Source organism: Amborella trichopoda, chromosome 2 (genome assembly GCF_054954075.1).
Source record: "Amborella trichopoda isolate Santa Cruz 75 chromosome 2, AtrichopodaSantaCruz75HAP2 v2.0, whole genome shotgun sequence".
NCBI lineage: Eukaryota > Viridiplantae > Streptophyta > Magnoliopsida > Amborellales > Amborellaceae > Amborella > Amborella trichopoda.
This window is the reverse complement of record NC_142337.1, coordinates 49,911,060-49,927,510: the sequence shown is the minus strand read 5'-3', so window position 1 is coordinate 49,927,510 and position 16,451 is coordinate 49,911,060. Positions and strand designations below refer to the sequence as shown.

The 16,451-nt window shown below is 35.6% G+C and overlaps 11 non-coding genes across 11 annotated transcripts; all 11 read left to right on the top strand.

Annotated features, from left to right (window-relative positions):
• The first annotated feature begins 220 nt into the window (after positions 1-220).
• On the top strand, positions 221-306 carry LOC148783303 (small nucleolar RNA U36a). The gene has a single exon (XR_016050752.1). It is a non-coding gene; the product is annotated as a small nucleolar RNA U36a (small nucleolar RNA).
• A 255-nt stretch (positions 307-561) lies between these two features.
• Positions 562-650, top strand: LOC148783302 (small nucleolar RNA Z223). Its single transcript, XR_016050788.1, has one exon. It is a non-coding gene; the product is annotated as a small nucleolar RNA Z223 (small nucleolar RNA).
• A 954-nt stretch (positions 651-1,604) lies between these two features.
• LOC148783301 (small nucleolar RNA Z278) lies at positions 1,605-1,725 on the top strand. Its single transcript, XR_016050726.1, has one exon. It is a non-coding gene; the product is annotated as a small nucleolar RNA Z278 (small nucleolar RNA).
• Positions 1,726-2,016: 291 nt separating this feature from the next.
• On the top strand, positions 2,017-2,105 carry LOC148783300 (small nucleolar RNA Z223). Its single transcript, XR_016050779.1, has one exon. It is a non-coding gene; the product is annotated as a small nucleolar RNA Z223 (small nucleolar RNA).
• A 777-nt stretch (positions 2,106-2,882) lies between these two features.
• On the top strand, positions 2,883-3,025 carry LOC148783299 (small nucleolar RNA snoR134). Its single transcript, XR_016050744.1, has one exon. It is a non-coding gene; the product is annotated as a small nucleolar RNA snoR134 (small nucleolar RNA).
• Positions 3,026-4,213: 1,188 nt separating this feature from the next.
• Positions 4,214-4,302, top strand: LOC148783298 (small nucleolar RNA Z223). The gene has a single exon (XR_016050781.1). It is a non-coding gene; the product is annotated as a small nucleolar RNA Z223 (small nucleolar RNA).
• A 746-nt stretch (positions 4,303-5,048) lies between these two features.
• Positions 5,049-5,191, top strand: LOC148783297 (small nucleolar RNA snoR134). Its single transcript, XR_016050748.1, has one exon. It is a non-coding gene; the product is annotated as a small nucleolar RNA snoR134 (small nucleolar RNA).
• Positions 5,192-6,510: 1,319 nt separating this feature from the next.
• Positions 6,511-6,597, top strand: LOC148783296 (small nucleolar RNA Z223). The gene has a single exon (XR_016050785.1). It is a non-coding gene; the product is annotated as a small nucleolar RNA Z223 (small nucleolar RNA).
• Positions 6,598-7,323: 726 nt separating this feature from the next.
• On the top strand, positions 7,324-7,466 carry LOC148783295 (small nucleolar RNA snoR134). The gene has a single exon (XR_016050747.1). It is a non-coding gene; the product is annotated as a small nucleolar RNA snoR134 (small nucleolar RNA).
• Positions 7,467-15,980: 8,514 nt separating this feature from the next.
• LOC148783294 (small nucleolar RNA U36a) lies at positions 15,981-16,066 on the top strand. Its single transcript, XR_016050754.1, has one exon. It is a non-coding gene; the product is annotated as a small nucleolar RNA U36a (small nucleolar RNA).
• Positions 16,067-16,293: 227 nt separating this feature from the next.
• On the top strand, positions 16,294-16,379 carry LOC148783293 (small nucleolar RNA Z223). The gene has a single exon (XR_016050780.1). It is a non-coding gene; the product is annotated as a small nucleolar RNA Z223 (small nucleolar RNA).
• The last annotated feature ends 72 nt before the right edge of the window (positions 16,380-16,451 follow it).

The following is a 16,451-nucleotide window of genomic DNA, read 5'->3' as shown; positions in this document are numbered from 1 at the left end:
TTCCATGTTGACTAGCATTTTTAAATTGTAAAACATGTAATTGATTATGTCAATTTCTCAGGTGTTTTGTTTGCATTTTTCTTGTGGCCTTGTTATTAAATTGCTTTTTGGGAATTTTTGTGTTGTGCATTTCTTTACTGAATTTACATTTCCTTGTTTTGTTTTTTTTTTTTTTTAATTTCTGGTTTTACAATTCCATGCTGATTTTTGTGTAAATTGATGGCGATGATTTGAATTTATCCGCACTTCTGAGTTTATGAACCATGAAGCAAAAAAGTCATTGGTTGAATTTCTTAATATGAGCCATTAATTAAGTTTTCTCTTTTGTTACTTAATTCTTTGAATTCTTATTATCGTTTTGTCAATGGTCTTCAAAGTGTCATAAAATTGAATAGTTTTTTATGAACTTTTTTGAATTTAATGGTACCTCAACTTTTTAATTTTTTTTTTTCTGCCAAAAGATGATTTTATATTTTTCAGTTATGTGCTTAGTGTGGTTGACCGCACCATGTTTGTTGTTTGGTTATTCCTTTATATTAGTTTTTTGGACTACTTAGACAGAGTCGGCTGTAAGGATCATCATTCAACTCATTACCAGTTCTGCTTCATAAAATTTTTGATTGACAAATTGATTAATATCTGAGCCTTTTATTCTCTTGTCCTCGATATAGGTGCATTGTTTCGTTATTCTGTTTTGCTTGTAGCTATATAGTAGGATGAACTTAGCCATTGAGATCATTGGAGGTTGATAAATATTAGTGTGGTTTTTATTTGTCATGTAGGGTAATTTCTTTATAATTAATAACATGAGGGCTTTTGCAAAAAAATTATGATTTATTCATGTGATTGTAAGAAAAACCTCTTTCTACTTCTAAATGGTTAATAGTAGCCTCTTCTCACCTTTAGCTTGTGGAGTTTTTTGGTGCCACAAGTGCACAGTCATGGATGCAGAAACCAACCATGACGAGTTTAACGTGGGCACATTCCGATTTCTAATGGTTTAGTGTCTAAAAAACGTCGTCACACTGGTTTGGATTTTCTGTCATTTTATTGGATTTTTTATCATTTGCTTATGTTGTTCTAGATTAATTCCATTCTCCTATGTTTATTTATTTTTTCGGGGTTTGATTTCAATGTTTACTCTATTTCCATTTCTGCATATGATCTTTTTGTTAAAGTTCCTTATATTTGATCCAATCATCTCATTTCTCTGGATATTTCATGTAATCTGAGTTTCCTCTTATACCTCAAGACTTCTAGGGTTTCAATTACATGATGATGATGTTTTATGTATATTTTTGATGTTGGATGTCATATTTCTTGTGATGTTTCTATTTCTATACAATTAGGACCACTTGATTCGGTTTTCGATCAATGAATTCGATGTTCTTCGTTTGGTTTCCAATTAATCAATTGGGTATGTTATTTGCTGATGATGATTTTGTCCATGTTGGAGATACTGGGGTTCCAAGTCCTTGTTTTACAAGGAGAACCTACTTGGAGTAACCCTTGTATTGCTTGTGACATAATTGGATATTAACTGATGGCTTTAACGCTAAATTTATCCTCCATTTTTTTTTCAAAAAATTGGATGTGCTAAAAGAGGCGATGATGTTTTGATTTTGTTCCATCTTGGAGATGCAGGAGTTCCAAGTCCTTGTTCACAAGGAGAACTTACTTGGAGTTGGCCTTGCATTCCTATGACATCAATGGATTTTATCTGATGCCTTGACGCATTTTCATTATCGATCAACCCCCAAGTGTTTGTTGTTTTAATTCTTGTATTATCACATTGCATTAGATGTAGTAAATTCTTTCAATGGTCTTCAAAGTGTCATAAAATTGAAAAGTTTTTTATGTATTTTTTTGAATTTAATGTCTCCTCCGCTTTTCAATTTTCTTTTTTCTGCCAAAAGATGATGATTTTATTTTCAGTTATGTTCTTAATGTGGTTGACAGCTGCATGTCTGTTGTTTGGTTATTCCTTTATGTTAGTTTCTTGAACTATTGACACAGAGTCGGCTGTGAGGATCATCATACCGCTCAATGCCAGTTCTGCTTCAAAAAATTCTTGATTGATAAGCTGATTAATATTTGAGCCTTTTGTTTTCTTGTCCTCTATATATGTGCGTTGTTTTGTTATTTTGTTATTTTGTTTGGCTTGTAGCTGTATAGTGGGATGAACTTATGCCATTGAGATCCTTGGAAGTTGATAAATATTAGTGTGGTTGTTTTTTGGTCTTGGGGAAACTTCTCTATAATTAATAACTTGAGGGCTTTTCCATAAAAGTTATGATTTATTCCTGTGATTGTAAGACAAACTCCTTTCTTTTCTAAATCGTTAATTGCAATCTATCTTTGGGTATTGGGTGTGCCATTTGTTTCTAGGGACATAAGTGACTCTTCCATGTCTGCAGGATAGAATATGAACCAAGCAGGGTTAGGGTTTTTCCCATATTAAAAATGGAAAGGGGCCAAAGCTTGTCGCTATCTTTTTTTTCTCATTTTATGCTAGGGTTTCTTATCTATTGCTGTAGTTTCTCCGTTTCTAGGTTTTTTGTGCTTCCCTTACAAGGTTTCTCATATGTCGTTGAAGTTTGTTTTCGTCTTTGCTTTCATGTTTTCTATCGTTTATGAAAACTCTAGCCTTCATACTCAGATTTTGGCTATTATGATTTCTGATACTTTTGATTTTCGGAGTTTCATCTGTAAACCAAACAGTTAATAGGATTTCTCTATGCAATATGTTTCGGCTTACCTATTACAGGAGGCCTCGTTAGTACCAAAACCTTAGGATTTTACATCCCATTGTTTCCAAAGGCCTAATGTTCCTCAAAATCTTGGGTTTTATAACCTAGGGTTTTTCTCTGCTATTTCTGTCATAGCGTGATGCAAACCCGGGCTTCGCCTATATGTTTTCATGAAGATGAAAGCCCCAATGCCCGTGCAATATAAATCAGTTGTTGAGTGTTGTAGGTTGGCGAATCTATCGGTCTATACCTGTGTCAAAGCAACAACAACATCTTTGTTTAGCTATTAAAATTTTTAAGACTTGTTACCATTATGTTTGGTCACCTCTGTAGTTAGTTAATCATGTGAAAAATAAATAATATTGATGCCTCACCTTAAGCTTGTGGAGATTTTCGGTGCCACAAATGGTTTGTTATGGAGGAAGAAAGTAACCATGGCGAGTTTAACGTGGGCACATTCCGATTTCTAATTGTTTAGTGTGATTCTTTGTCATTTTCTTGGATTTCTGTCATTTGCTTATGTTGTTCTAGTTTATTCTTTTCTCCTATATTTTTATTTTTGGGGGCTTGATTTCAATGTTTTCTGGATTTACATTCCAACATATGATGTTTTTGTGCAAGTTCCTTATGTTTGATTCGATCATCTCATTCGTTTGGATATTTCATGTAATATGAGTTTCCTCTTATACTTCAGGATTTCTAGGGGTTTCAATTACATGATGATGATGTCTTCTATTTTTCTTTGGTGTTGGATGTCATATTTGTTGTGATGTTTCTATTTCTATAGAATTAGGACCACTTGATTTGGTTTTCGATCAATGAATACGATGTTCTTTGTTTGGTTTTCAATTAATCAATTGGGTATGTTTTTTGCTGATGATGATTTTGTACATGTTGGAGATACTGGGGTTCCAAGTCCTTGTTTTTAAAAGGAGAATTTACTTGGAGTAGCCCTTGTATTGCTGTGACATAATTGGATATTAACTGATGGCTTTAATGCTAAATTTTTCCTCCCTTTTTTTTTCAAAAAATTGGATGTGCTAAAAGAGGCGATGATGTTTTGATTTTGTTCCATCTTGAAGATGCAGGGGTTCCAAGTCCTTCTTCACAAGGAGAACCTACTTGGAGTTGCCCTTGTGTTCTTATGACATCAATGGATTTATTTGATGCCATGAAGCATTTTCATGCTCGATCAACCACCAAGTGTTTGCGGTTTTAATTCTTGTATTATCACATTGCATTAGATGAAGTAAGTACTTTCAATGGTCTTCAAAGTGTCATAAAATATAATAGTTTGTTTATGCACTTTTTTGAATTTATTGTCTCCTCCACTTTTTAATTTTTTTTTTTCTTCCAAAAGATGTTGATTTTATATTTTTCAGTTATGTTCTTAATGTGGTTGAAAGTTCCTTGTCTGTTGTTTGGTTATTCCTTTATATTAGTATCTTGGACTACTGACACAGAGTCGGCTGTGAGGATCATCATTAAGCTCAATGCCAGTTCTGCTTCAAAAAATTCTTGATTGATAAGCTAATTAATATCTAAGCCTTTTATTATCTTGTCGTCTATATATGTTAATTGTTTCGTTATTTTGTTTTGCTTGTCGCTGTACCGTGGGATGAACTTATGCCATTGAGATCCTTGGTGGTTGATAAATATTAGTGTGGTTTTTATTGGTCATGTAGAGAAACTTTTATAATTTAATAACATGAGGGCTTTTCCAAAACAATTATGATTTATTCCGGTGATTGCAAGATAAACCTCTTTCTACTTCTAAATGGTTAATAGCAAACCATCTTTGGGTATTGGGTGTGCCATTTGATTCTAGGAGCATAACTGAATCTTCGTATGTCTGCATGATAGAATATGAACCAAGCAGGGTTAGGGTTTTTCCCATCTATTGAATTGGAAAGTGGCCGAATCTTTTCGCGATCTTTTTCTTCTCCTTTTTTCCTTTGGTTTTCTCATCTGTTGCTGCAGTTTCTCCGTTCTTAGGTTTTTTGTCTTTCCCTTACAAGGTTTTTCATCTATCGCAACAGTTTTTGTTTGTCTCTGCCTGAATGTTTTCTGTCGTTCCTGAGAACCCTAGCCTTCATACTCAGATTTCGGCTATTGTGATTTCTCATATTTTCGATTCTCAGAGTTTCCTCTGTGCAATATGTTCTGGCTTACCTCTTACAGGAGGCCTCGTTTGTACCAAAAAACCTAAAATTTTACATCCCATATTTTCCAAAGGCCTTAATGTTCCTCAAAATCTAGGGTTTTATAACCTAGGGTTTTTCTCTGCTACTTCTGTCATTGAACGATGCAAACCCTGGGCTTCTCCTACATTTTTTATGAAGATGAATGCCCCAATGCCTGTGCAATGTGAATCACCTGTTGAGTGTTGCAGGTTTGCCGATCTATCGGTCTATACTTGTGTCAAAGCAACAACAACATCTTTGTTTAAGTATTAAATGCCTGTGCACTATGAATCACCTGTTGAGTGTTGTAGGTTTGCCGATCTATCGGTCTATTCCTGTGTCAAAGCTACAACAACATCTTTGTTTAGGTATTAAATTTTTCAAGCCTTCTCACGATTGTGTTTCGTCACCTCAGTAGTTAGTTAATGCTGTGAAAAATAAGTAATATTGATGCCTCACCTCAAGCTTGTGGAGATTTTTGGTGCCACAAATGCGCAGTCATGGAGGCAGAAAGCAACCATGGCGAGTTTAACGTGGGCACATTCCGATTTCTAATGGTTTGATGTCTAAAAAACATCGCCACACTGGTTTGGATTTTTTGACATTTTCTTGGATTTTCTGTCTTTTGCTCATGTTGTTCTAGATTTATTCCATTATCTTATATTTAGTTTTTTTTTCGAGGTTTGATTTCAATGTTTACTGGATTTCCACTGCAACATATAATCGTTTTGTGAAGTTCCTTATATTTGTTCCGTTCATCTCATCCCTCTGGATATTTCATGTAATATGAGTTTCCTGTTTTACTTAAAGATTTTTAGGGTGTCAATTACATGGTGATGATGTTTTTCTATATTTTTTTGATGTTGGATGTCATATTTGTTGTGATGTTTGTATTTTTACAGAATTAGGACCACTTGATGTGGTTTTCGATCAATGAATTCAATGTTCTTCTTTTGGTTTCCAATTAATCAATTGGGTTTGTAATTTGCTGATGATGATTTTGTCCATGTTGGAGATATTGGGGTTCCGAGTCCTTGTTCCACAAGGAGAACCTACTTGGAGTAGCCCTTGTATTGCTGTGACATAATTGGATAATAACTGATGGCTTTAGAGCTAAATTTTTCCACCATTTTTTTTTTTCCAAAAAATTGGATGTGTTAAAAGAGGCGATGATGTTTTGATTTTGTTCCATCTTCGAGATGCAGGGGTTCCAGGTCCTTGTTCGCAAGGAAAACCTACTTGGAGTTGCCCCTGCATTCCTATGACATCGATGGATTTTATTTGATGCCATGGCGCATTTTCATACTCGATCGACCACCACGTGTTTGCTGTTTTAATTCTTGCATTATGGCAATGCATTAGATGAAGTAAATTCTTTCAATGCTCTTCAAAGTTTCTTAAAATTGAATGGTTTTTTACGCACTTTTTTGAATTTAATGTCTTCTCCACTTTTTAATTTTCTTTTTTCTGCCAAAAGATGATTTTATGTTTTTCAGTTATGTTCTTAATGTGGTTGAAAGCTGCATGTCTGTTGTTTGGTTATTCCTTTATATTATTTTCTTGGACTACTGACACAAAGTCGGCTTTGAGGATCATCATTCATCTCAAAGCCAGTTCTGCTTCAGAAAATTCTTGATTGATAAGATGATTAATATCTGAGCATTATATTCTCTTGTCCTCTATATATGTGCATTGTTTCGTTATTCTGTTTTTCTTGTAGCTGTATAGTGGAATGAACCTATGCCATTGAGGTCATTGGAGGTTGATAAATATTAGTGCGGTTGTTATTGGTCATGTAGGGAAACTCCATTATAATTAATAACATAAGGGCTTTTCGAAAAAAATTATGAGTTGGTCTTGTGATTGTATGATAAACCTCTTTCTACTTCTAAATTGTTAATAGCAATCTATCTTTGGGTATTGGGTGTGCCATTTGATTTTAGGGACATATCTGAAGCTTCCATGTCTGCAGGATAGAATATGAACCAAGCAGGGTTTTCCCATCTATAAAAATGGAAAGGGGCCAATGCTTGTCGCTATCTTTTTTTTCTCCTTTTTTGCTTTGGGTTTATCATATATTACTGCACTTTCTCCGTTTCTAGGTTTTTTATCCTTCCCTTACAAGGTTTCTCATCCATCGCTGCAGTTTCTTTTCGTCTGTACCTTCCATGTTTTCTATCGTTTCTGAAAATGCTAGCCTTCTCACTCAGATTTCGGCTATTATGATTTCTCATACTTTCGATTTTTCGAGCTTCAAGGCTTACCTCTCATAGGAGTCCTCGTTAGTACCAAAAACCTTAGCATTTTACATCCCATGGTTGCCAAAGGCCTTAATGTTACTCAAAATCTTGGGTTTTATAACCTAGGGTTTTTCTCTACTACTTCTGTCATCGCACGATGCAAACCCCGGCTTCTCCGATATGTTTTCATTAAGATGAAAGCCCCAATACCCGTGCAATATGAATCAGCTGTTGAGTGTTGTAGGTTGGCCAATCTATCGGTCTATACCTGTGTCAAAGCAACAACAACATCTTTGTTTAGCTATTAAAGTTTTCAAGCCTTGTCGCCATTGTATTTCGTCACCTCCGTAGTTAGTTAATCATGTTAAAAGTAAATAATATTCATGGCCCACCTTAAGCTTGGGGAGATTTTTGGTTCCACAAATGCGCAGCCATGGAGGCAGAAACCGACCATGGCGAGTTTGATGGGGCCACATTCCGATTTCTAATGGTTTAGTGTCTAAAAACTTCACCACACTGGTTTGAATTTTCTGACATTTTCTTGGATTTTTTGTCATTGGCTTATGTTGTACTAGATTATTCCATTCTCTTATATTTTGTTTTTTTTTCGGGGTTTGATTTCAATGTTTACTTGATTTCCATTTCCGCATATGATGTTTTTGTTAAAGTTCCTTATATTTGATCCGATCATCTCATTTCTCTGGACATTTCCTATAATCTGAGTTTCCTCTTACACTTCAAGACTTCTAGGGTTTCAATTACATGATGATGATGTTTTCTGTATTTTTTTTATGTTGGATGTCATATTTGTTGTGATGTTTCTATTTCTATAGAATTAGGACCACTTGATTTGGTTTTTGATCGATGAATTCGATGTTTTTCGTTTGGTTTCCAATTAATCAACTGGGTACGTTATTTGCTGATGATGATTTTGTCCATGTTGGAGATACTGGGTTCCAGGTCTTTGTTTTACAAGGAGAACCTACTTGGAGTAGCCCCTGTATTGCTGTGACATAATTGGATATTTACTGATGGCTTTAGTGCTAAAATTTTCTTCCATTTTTTTTTATCAAAAAATTGGATTTGCTAAAAGCGACAATGATGTTTTGATTTTGTTTCTTCTTGGAGATGCAGGGTGCCCCTGCTTTCCTATAGCATTATTGGATTTTATCTGATGGCATGATGCATTTTCATGCTTGATCAAACACGAAGTGTTTGTTGTTTTAATTCTTGTATTATCACATGGCATTAGATGAAGTAAATTCTTTCAATGGTCTTCAGAGTTACATAAAATTGAATAGTTTTTATGCACTTTTTTGAAGTTAACGCCTCCCCCACTTTTTAATTTTCTTTTTTCTGCCAAAAGATGACGATTTTATATTTTTCATTTATATTCTTAATGTGGTTGAAAGCTCCATGTTTGTTGTTTGGTTTTTCTTTTATTTTAGTTTCGTGGACTACTGATACAGAGTCGGTTGTGAGGATCATCATTCAACTCAATACCGGTTTTGCTTCAGAAAATTCTTGATTGATATTCTGATTAATATCTAAGCATTTTATTCTCTTGTCCTCTATATATGTGCATTGTTTCGTTATTATGTTTTTTTTGTAGCTGTATAGTGGGATGAACCTATGCCGTTGAGATCCTTGGAGGTTGATAAATATTAGTGTGGTTTTTATTGGTCATGTAGGGTAACTTCTTTATAATTAATAACATAAGGGCTTTTCAAAAAAAATTATTATTTATTCTTGTGATTGTATGATAAACCTCTTTCTACTTCTAAATGGTTAATAGCAATCTATGTTTCGGTATTGGGTGTGCCATTTGATTTTAGGGACATAACTGAATCTTCCATGTCTGCAGGATTGAATGTGAGCCACGCAGGGTTAGGGTTTTTCCCATCTATAAAAATAGAATGGGGCTGAAGCTTGTCGCTATCTTTTTCTCCTCCCTTATTGCTTAGGGTTTATCATATATTGCTGTAGTTTCTCCGTTTGTAGTTTTTTGCCCTTCCCTTACAAGGTTTGTCATTTGTCGCTGCAGTTTCTTTTCGTCTATGGCTTCTTGTTTTCTATCGTTCTTAAAAGCTCTAGCCTTCATGCTCAGATTTCGGCTATTATGATTTCTCATACTTTTGATTTTTAGAGTTTCATCGGTAAACCGAACAGTTAATAGGCTTTCTTTATGCAATATGTTTCGGCTTACCTATTACAGGAGGCCTCGTTAGTACCAAAAACCTTAGGATTTTACATCCCATGGTTTCCAAAGGCCTTAATGTTCCTCAAAATGTTGGGTTTTATGACCTAACGTTTTTCTCTGCTATATCTGTCATCGCATGAAGCAAATCTTGAGCTTCTCCTATATGTTTTCATGAAGATGAAAGCCCCTGTGCAATATGAATCAGCTGTTGAGTGTCATTTTGGCCCATTTATTGGTCTATACTTGTGTCAAAACAACAACATCTTTGTTTAACTATTAAATTTTTCAAGCCTTATCACCATTGTATTTTGTCGCCTCAGTAGGTAGTTAATCACGTGAAAAGTAAGTGATATTGATGCCTCACCTTTAGCTTGTGGAGATTTTTTGTGCCACAAATGCGTAATCATGAAGGCAGAACCAACCAGCACAAGCAATTTTATGCCAAGACTCCCTGGAATTGAATTTGTATTTTGCAGCTGTGGTTTAGAGAGTGATTGGAGAATCTCAATAGCTGTTTTATGTTTTGAAGAATGGTATGAAAGACCTTGTTCTGCATTTGTTTCAGATGGCTGAAGCTGTCCAGGATGCCAAGGGAAACCACCATTGTCAGACTGATCAAAGATACAGCTGCTCAGTGTGGCTCTAGAAAATATTGAGGTCGTACTCAATTGAGCCCCACATTGAGCTGCTGGGCAAATATTTTGATTAGTTGTAAGGTGTTCGCATGTGCCCTGGTTGCAGAAAACTTGACCGCAGATTGTCACCATAGCACCCTCTGGTGAATCCTACAATAAAGAACCAGAAACAAATTGACTAAACAACAAAGGTTCCAAAATGGCAAGCCAGTGGGAGACACGAAGAAGATTCCCACAGAGGATCTAAACAATGAGATCACAAACACACAGAAGAGTGAAAACATCAATTGAAGAAATTGCTGAGAAAAAAAGCTCGTATACCAGTACAAAAATCTCACTATAGAGTAATTTGTGTGAGCATCTACTTTTTGAATTGGCACTATATAAAGGAATGTTATGTTCTCTTGTATAATCCGAGTTGAAGGGTTCCATGTCTTTTTGAACGTTCAAAATGAAAGATACTTATGATGGGCTAGAAGGGCACCCATCTTTCCATTCCAACCTTGACCCGTTGAATCACTTTACAAATTTTGGATCTACAAGACCCAAATGAGGCCTATAATCTGTTAAAAAAAAAAAACAACATGAAACCTCATAACAATCAAATGTGTTTATATTGTGAGAACAATGAATAAGCAATCCATCCATATGGCCAAACCACTACCCCGGACAAAATTAAAAGTTAGTCACTCAAAAACTTCATAAATAATATTTTATATTGCATGAATTACTTTTGGTATATACAAAAGTAAACAATATCTAATAGCATGATCTAGACTACAAATAACTTAATAGTGATTGTAATTGAGAAACTCTAATGAACGAAATTTCTCATCTTCAATTGCGAAATGCACGGTATTCAAGCACTAGATATAAATCACGAAACGAACTCAAGAACAAAAGCAATGGAAACCATGATCTTACATTGCAACTTCCACAAATCGCCAAGCAAGCTCCCAAACAATTCCACATGAGTATTAGCTTTTCCTTCGGAGTTTCCTAGCCATCTCCACAGATGATTTCCAAACGGAATTTGAATCATATCCTTTGACGAGCTGAGGGTGATCACATACCTGACGAAGCCTCAGAAGCATTAACAAGATATTTACATAATTCGGTTTAACAGTCCCCTTAGCCGCATAGACCTGAACAAGAAAAAGAAACAAGCAAATCTTAAAGAAAAAAAAAATTCCACTAACAGATAGATGACACACTTAAGGGATAAATTACTCTGAGAAGAAATATAATGTCAATCTGTACCACTTCCGACCACGTACGTTTGGGCCTGCTCTTGTCTTTTCAGTCCTTCTATTTGAACTAACTTGCACCTCCAAACATGTGTTATATTGGTCGGCGCCACACATGGTTAGCCCACCAAAATCTATTCTCTCATCTTATTGCCTATATAAGAAAAGAATAAAAGAAATGATCCTATAGGACCTCAAAGGATCACCATTAAATTTGGCACGGATCTATAGAAGTTCAAGTCTCATATCTATGTAATAACTTTTCTAAGGATATGTGCCAACTTTAATGGTGATCCTTTGGGGTCCTACACACATGAGTGGGGGAGGATCTTACAGGATCATTACTCCAAAAATAATGTGTTATGTTATACTCGTTTGGGTACCACAAAGGCCTGGATATGATTCAGGTTCTGTTTATTTCATAATGCCTATTAAAATTGGTAGACATGAATCTACTTTTGGCTAATTATGACATTATTTCTGCTGCATCTATTCCATCTTAAATGGTTTGTTAGTTGCTTTATCTGAAAAGGATGCACATTAGTTTTCTAAGTTCCACCTGTCATTTGTTTTCATAGTAAAATTGAATTGAGACGAAATGTGATTATACATTGTAGGATCTATCCCAACAAAATTAGAAATTAGAAATTAGAAATTAGAAATTAGCCCAGCAGAAGGTGTTCTTGCAATGCCCCTTTTGAGCACCAGGTTGGGCTATTTAGGCTATTTTATGTTGTTTTCTTTTGAGAAGTCATTGAACTGAATGGTACCATGTGGTCTGCCATGTTAAATAAACTGCTCTAGTATCACTTTACGGCGAATTGCTCTTTCGTGGATGGTCCAAAAAGAGACAGCAAGTTTGCACTGCTGTGGTGGAATCCTCGCTGATGATCAGCTTTTGTGATTTAAAATTTTAACATCAACATTTATTTATGTCGTTTTTGTTCCAGTCCACTCAGGATCCTTTCTTGTTTGCAATTTGACGGGCTTGGCAAAACAATATGAACAATTGCACTTATACTCGTGGAGAGGTCTCCATCTTCCAATTGCACTACTGAAGCAACCGAACATGACAAACATGAAGCATTGAATTTGGATGAGGATGATGAAACAGGGGTTTCTGCAATTGATGGACTCAAGGATGCTGAAAATTCTGAATCTGCTATGTCGGATAAGAAACCTTTGGAGAATAGAGATTCACATAGTATGTAAAAGGAAGGCCAGCTGCTGGAACTTTGGTTGTGTCCTACTAACGTTCTTCGACAGTGGGCAGAGGAATTGCAGAATATAATTCTTGGCAATAATATTAAGTATAGCTTCCTTTTTTGTGCGTGAACGTGTGGGTGGGTTTGCGTGTGCGTGTTGATATGTGTGTGAGCAACTCATATGAGAACATACACACGTTCACAAAAACCATCAATTCCCACCCAAAATATTTATACAAGCTTTTCCAACCGGATTTCACTAAAAACTACAGAAACCTGAATTATGCTGATGAGGTTACTGCTAATCTAGAAATCACTTAAAAATAAGGATTCCTGAAATGCTTCTGAAAGCGGTAAAAGTGAACCATGCAAACAAAAACAGAAAACAACTCCAAGAGAGTGAAAATAAGTGCAACTGTCCGAAAAAAGTAAAAACCATGCTACTGCTACACATCAAATTGTGCACGTGACTCCTCTTCCAGTTTGGAGTAAAAATCACGTTCCTTCATAGAGAAATCAATCTTCTTCAGAAGCACCGACTTAGGTGGTAAGGTAACAATGGGCTCCCCATCAAGAAGTGTCCCTAGGAAAATCAATTGCGAGATCAGCGATACAATGATTAGGATATGATGCAGCATTGACATAGCAAGTGTACAGTTCACATGAATCCAATATCTTAGAAAGACCAAAAAGAGAAAGAAAAGAAGAAAGAAAAGTACTAAGCTCAAAGCGAATTAGATGTGGGCATCAACTATTCCAATGAGCATGATCCCCAAACTGATAAACTGCAATATCATGTGTGCATAAAAGGAAGCAACAATCATATCTTAACATTGAGGAATGGGTGAAGCAGTTGTTGGTGCCATGGCCTAATATGTGGAAATTTTAAGGAAGCATTCCAAGTTTTTTTTCTTTTTTTTCGGAAATAACGAGCTGGTGCATGATTCCATTGTTTGTTTGGAAAATAGAAAGCGAACATGGGTATGACATGGAACCAAATGGGTTATTGCATTTGAAAGGAAGATGTTTCTACAGTTGCTATAGGCATTCTCACGGTTCTTAGCAATTCAAAGCAGTCAACAGAAGTATCATTTTCTGAGTTATTCAAAAGCAAGATGTAGTCCTTATGAAGTAAGTAAAAGCAGCAGTTACGGCCGCAAGGATAATAAATAGGAATTCCAAAGGGGGCCATGGTAAAGTAGGTTTGGGTGGTGCGGTTTGTATAGAGCCTAGGCTCTAAACAATCAAATTAGAGCCTACCTTCAAATGGTGTTGACTGTTGAGAAATGTGGTTTCAATATTGGAAATCTTTGTGATAGCCTTAAAAGTATATTTTCATATTTATTTATAAAGTTTAAAGCTTTAAAAATAGTGTAGATCGATAGATCTATGAAAACTTGAAAATATTGAAAATTGATGGTAAAAAAATGTATTACAAAATACACACTTTTCAAAACTTGAAATCCATTTTTTTCTCATGTCCATGCATCTTGATGTCGATATTTGGATATCAAAATTTTTTGAGATGGGCTCCAATTTGATTGTTTAGAGCCTTGACTCTATATAAACTTTTTCGAGTAGGTTTTTGGAAGGGGAGCTATCTGCAATAAAGGGGCAAATAACAACAATTGTTATACAGGTGCATGGAACTGGAGACTTGATTTGGGCCAAGGACCACCACTATACCAGTGGGGTTACAAATTTTTACAAAGTGATTTCTAAAAGGCTATCAGGGCCATCTGCTGACTCAGGGCAACCTTCACAGATACTTCTATGGCAATATCTTTCATAAATGTCACAAACAAACCAAAATTGTCCATGTATCTAGGAAGCTAGGTTGAGGGTTGAGAGTTGAGACACTGCCACGTGCGCGTACGCACACATAAGCATGGAATTTAGATTCTCGAGTCACAAAAAAAGTTATTTGATTTTATATTGGCGCACAGGATCTAGTGCTGCTTTGTCTATTGATTAGGGACCGTTAGGTCATATTCTAGATTAAATAGCCTTATGTCCTACAGAACGTTGTTTAGGGTCAATATGGTCATGAGGGTTCCAGAAACCCGAAGTTCCCCAACCCTAATTTCCTCACTTTTTAGTCTCTCTCCCCTCAACCCTAATTTCCTCATTTTTAAGTTTCAAATTTCAATGTGTCTAACCATATAGTCGCCCCAGCCTCTTCTATGCATATATAACCATACGCATGGTGTTCATTTGGGATTTGCACCACGGGCGAATTTCCACAGAAAGCATAGTTTTCAACTGGGTCACAGACAGAAAGCATAGTTTTCAACTGGGTCACAGATGGCGCAAGGTACACCATGGCATTGTTTGGCTAGAAATAACATTGTAAGTAACTTCCTAACACAGGCTTTGAGATTGCTAGTGCGTAACTTTGCAGATTCATGTGAATCTCCAAGCTAATGCACAATAAGAATTTTTGGATTACTATCAGAATGACTACTAATGTGTTAATATTCATAAATTGTACTAGGGGTAAGATCTACATATTGAAAACCTTATCATCCACAAAGATCAATACTGGATTACTTGTATAATGAAATTTTTTTTTGGGTAAGTACTTGTATACTGAAATTTACCTTTAGTACGGCGCAACATTATTGTCTTGAGGACAGCTTGTAACTTCTTGTATCCTATTGCTGGATTCCTACTTACAGGGGCCTTTATCATAGAACAGAATTATAGACAGCATAAGGATCATATCTTAGAAATCTGAAGTAGCTGTAAATATCATGAACTGCATTCTGGATTGGGGTTCCTGATAAGCACCTCCTTCTTTTAGCTCGAAGACCCCAACATGCCCGAGCAACTTGAGTTCTGTGATTTTTTATGCTCTGAGCTTCGTCTAATACCACCCTACACCATCCAACTCTAGCAAGAGGGTGGGCAGATGATTCAAGCAATGAACCACCCGTTCTTTTCTTATCCTTCAGACTTTTGATTTTTGTCCTTTTCTCATAGCGAATTGTTTGAACTTTGAAGTATGAGTGACTTGTGATTCTGTCATTTTTTTTGGAAAATTCAGTGTTCTATGAACATGGAGCTTTGATTTTTACAAGATTGCCAAGTTTAATAGCAAATTGTTTGAAGTTTGAAGTACGAGTGACTTGTGGTTCTGTCGTATTTTTATGGAAAATTCAGCGAGGTCGGTGACGATAATATGCGTGTTGGAGAGTAAGGGTTCCAAGTCCGAGATTACAAGGAGAAATTACTTGGATTTACACTTGCATTACTCTGACATTACCGCTGGATAGTAACTGAGGCCTTGATGTCTCATGCCAACATTTGCTTGCTAAATTTTTGTCATATAATTGACATTGAAAACTATATTCCTCGCATTGTTTTGCCATACTGACTAGCTTTTTTAAATTGTAAAAACCTGTAATTTCTTATGTCACTTTGTCGGGTGTTTTGTTTGAATTTTTCTTGGGGCCCAGTAATTAAATTGCTTTTTGGGGATTTTTGTGTCCTACTTTTCTTTACTGGTTTTGTAAATTGATGGTGATGATTTGAATTTATCCGCGCTTTTGAGTTTGTGAACCATGAAGAAAAAAAGTCAATGGTTGAATTTCTTAATATGAGCCTTTAATTGAGTTTTGTCTTTTCTTATCAATGGTTTTCTAAATTTCATAAAATTGAATAGTTTTTTTTGCACTGTTCTTAATTTAACGTTTCCTCAACTTTTTAATTTTCTTTTTTGTGCCAAAAGATGATAATTTTATATTTTTCAGTTATGTTCTTAATGTGGCTGAAAACTCCATGTCTTTTGTTTGGTTATTCCTTTATATTAGTTTCTTGTACTGCTGACACATAATTGGCTTTGATGATCATCAATCTCAATGGCAGTTCTGCTTCAGTAAATTCTTGATTGATAAGTTGATTAATAAATGAGCCTATTATTCTCTTGTCCTCTATATATGTGCATTGTTTCGTTGTTCTGTTTTGCTTGTAGCTGTATAGTATAGTAGGA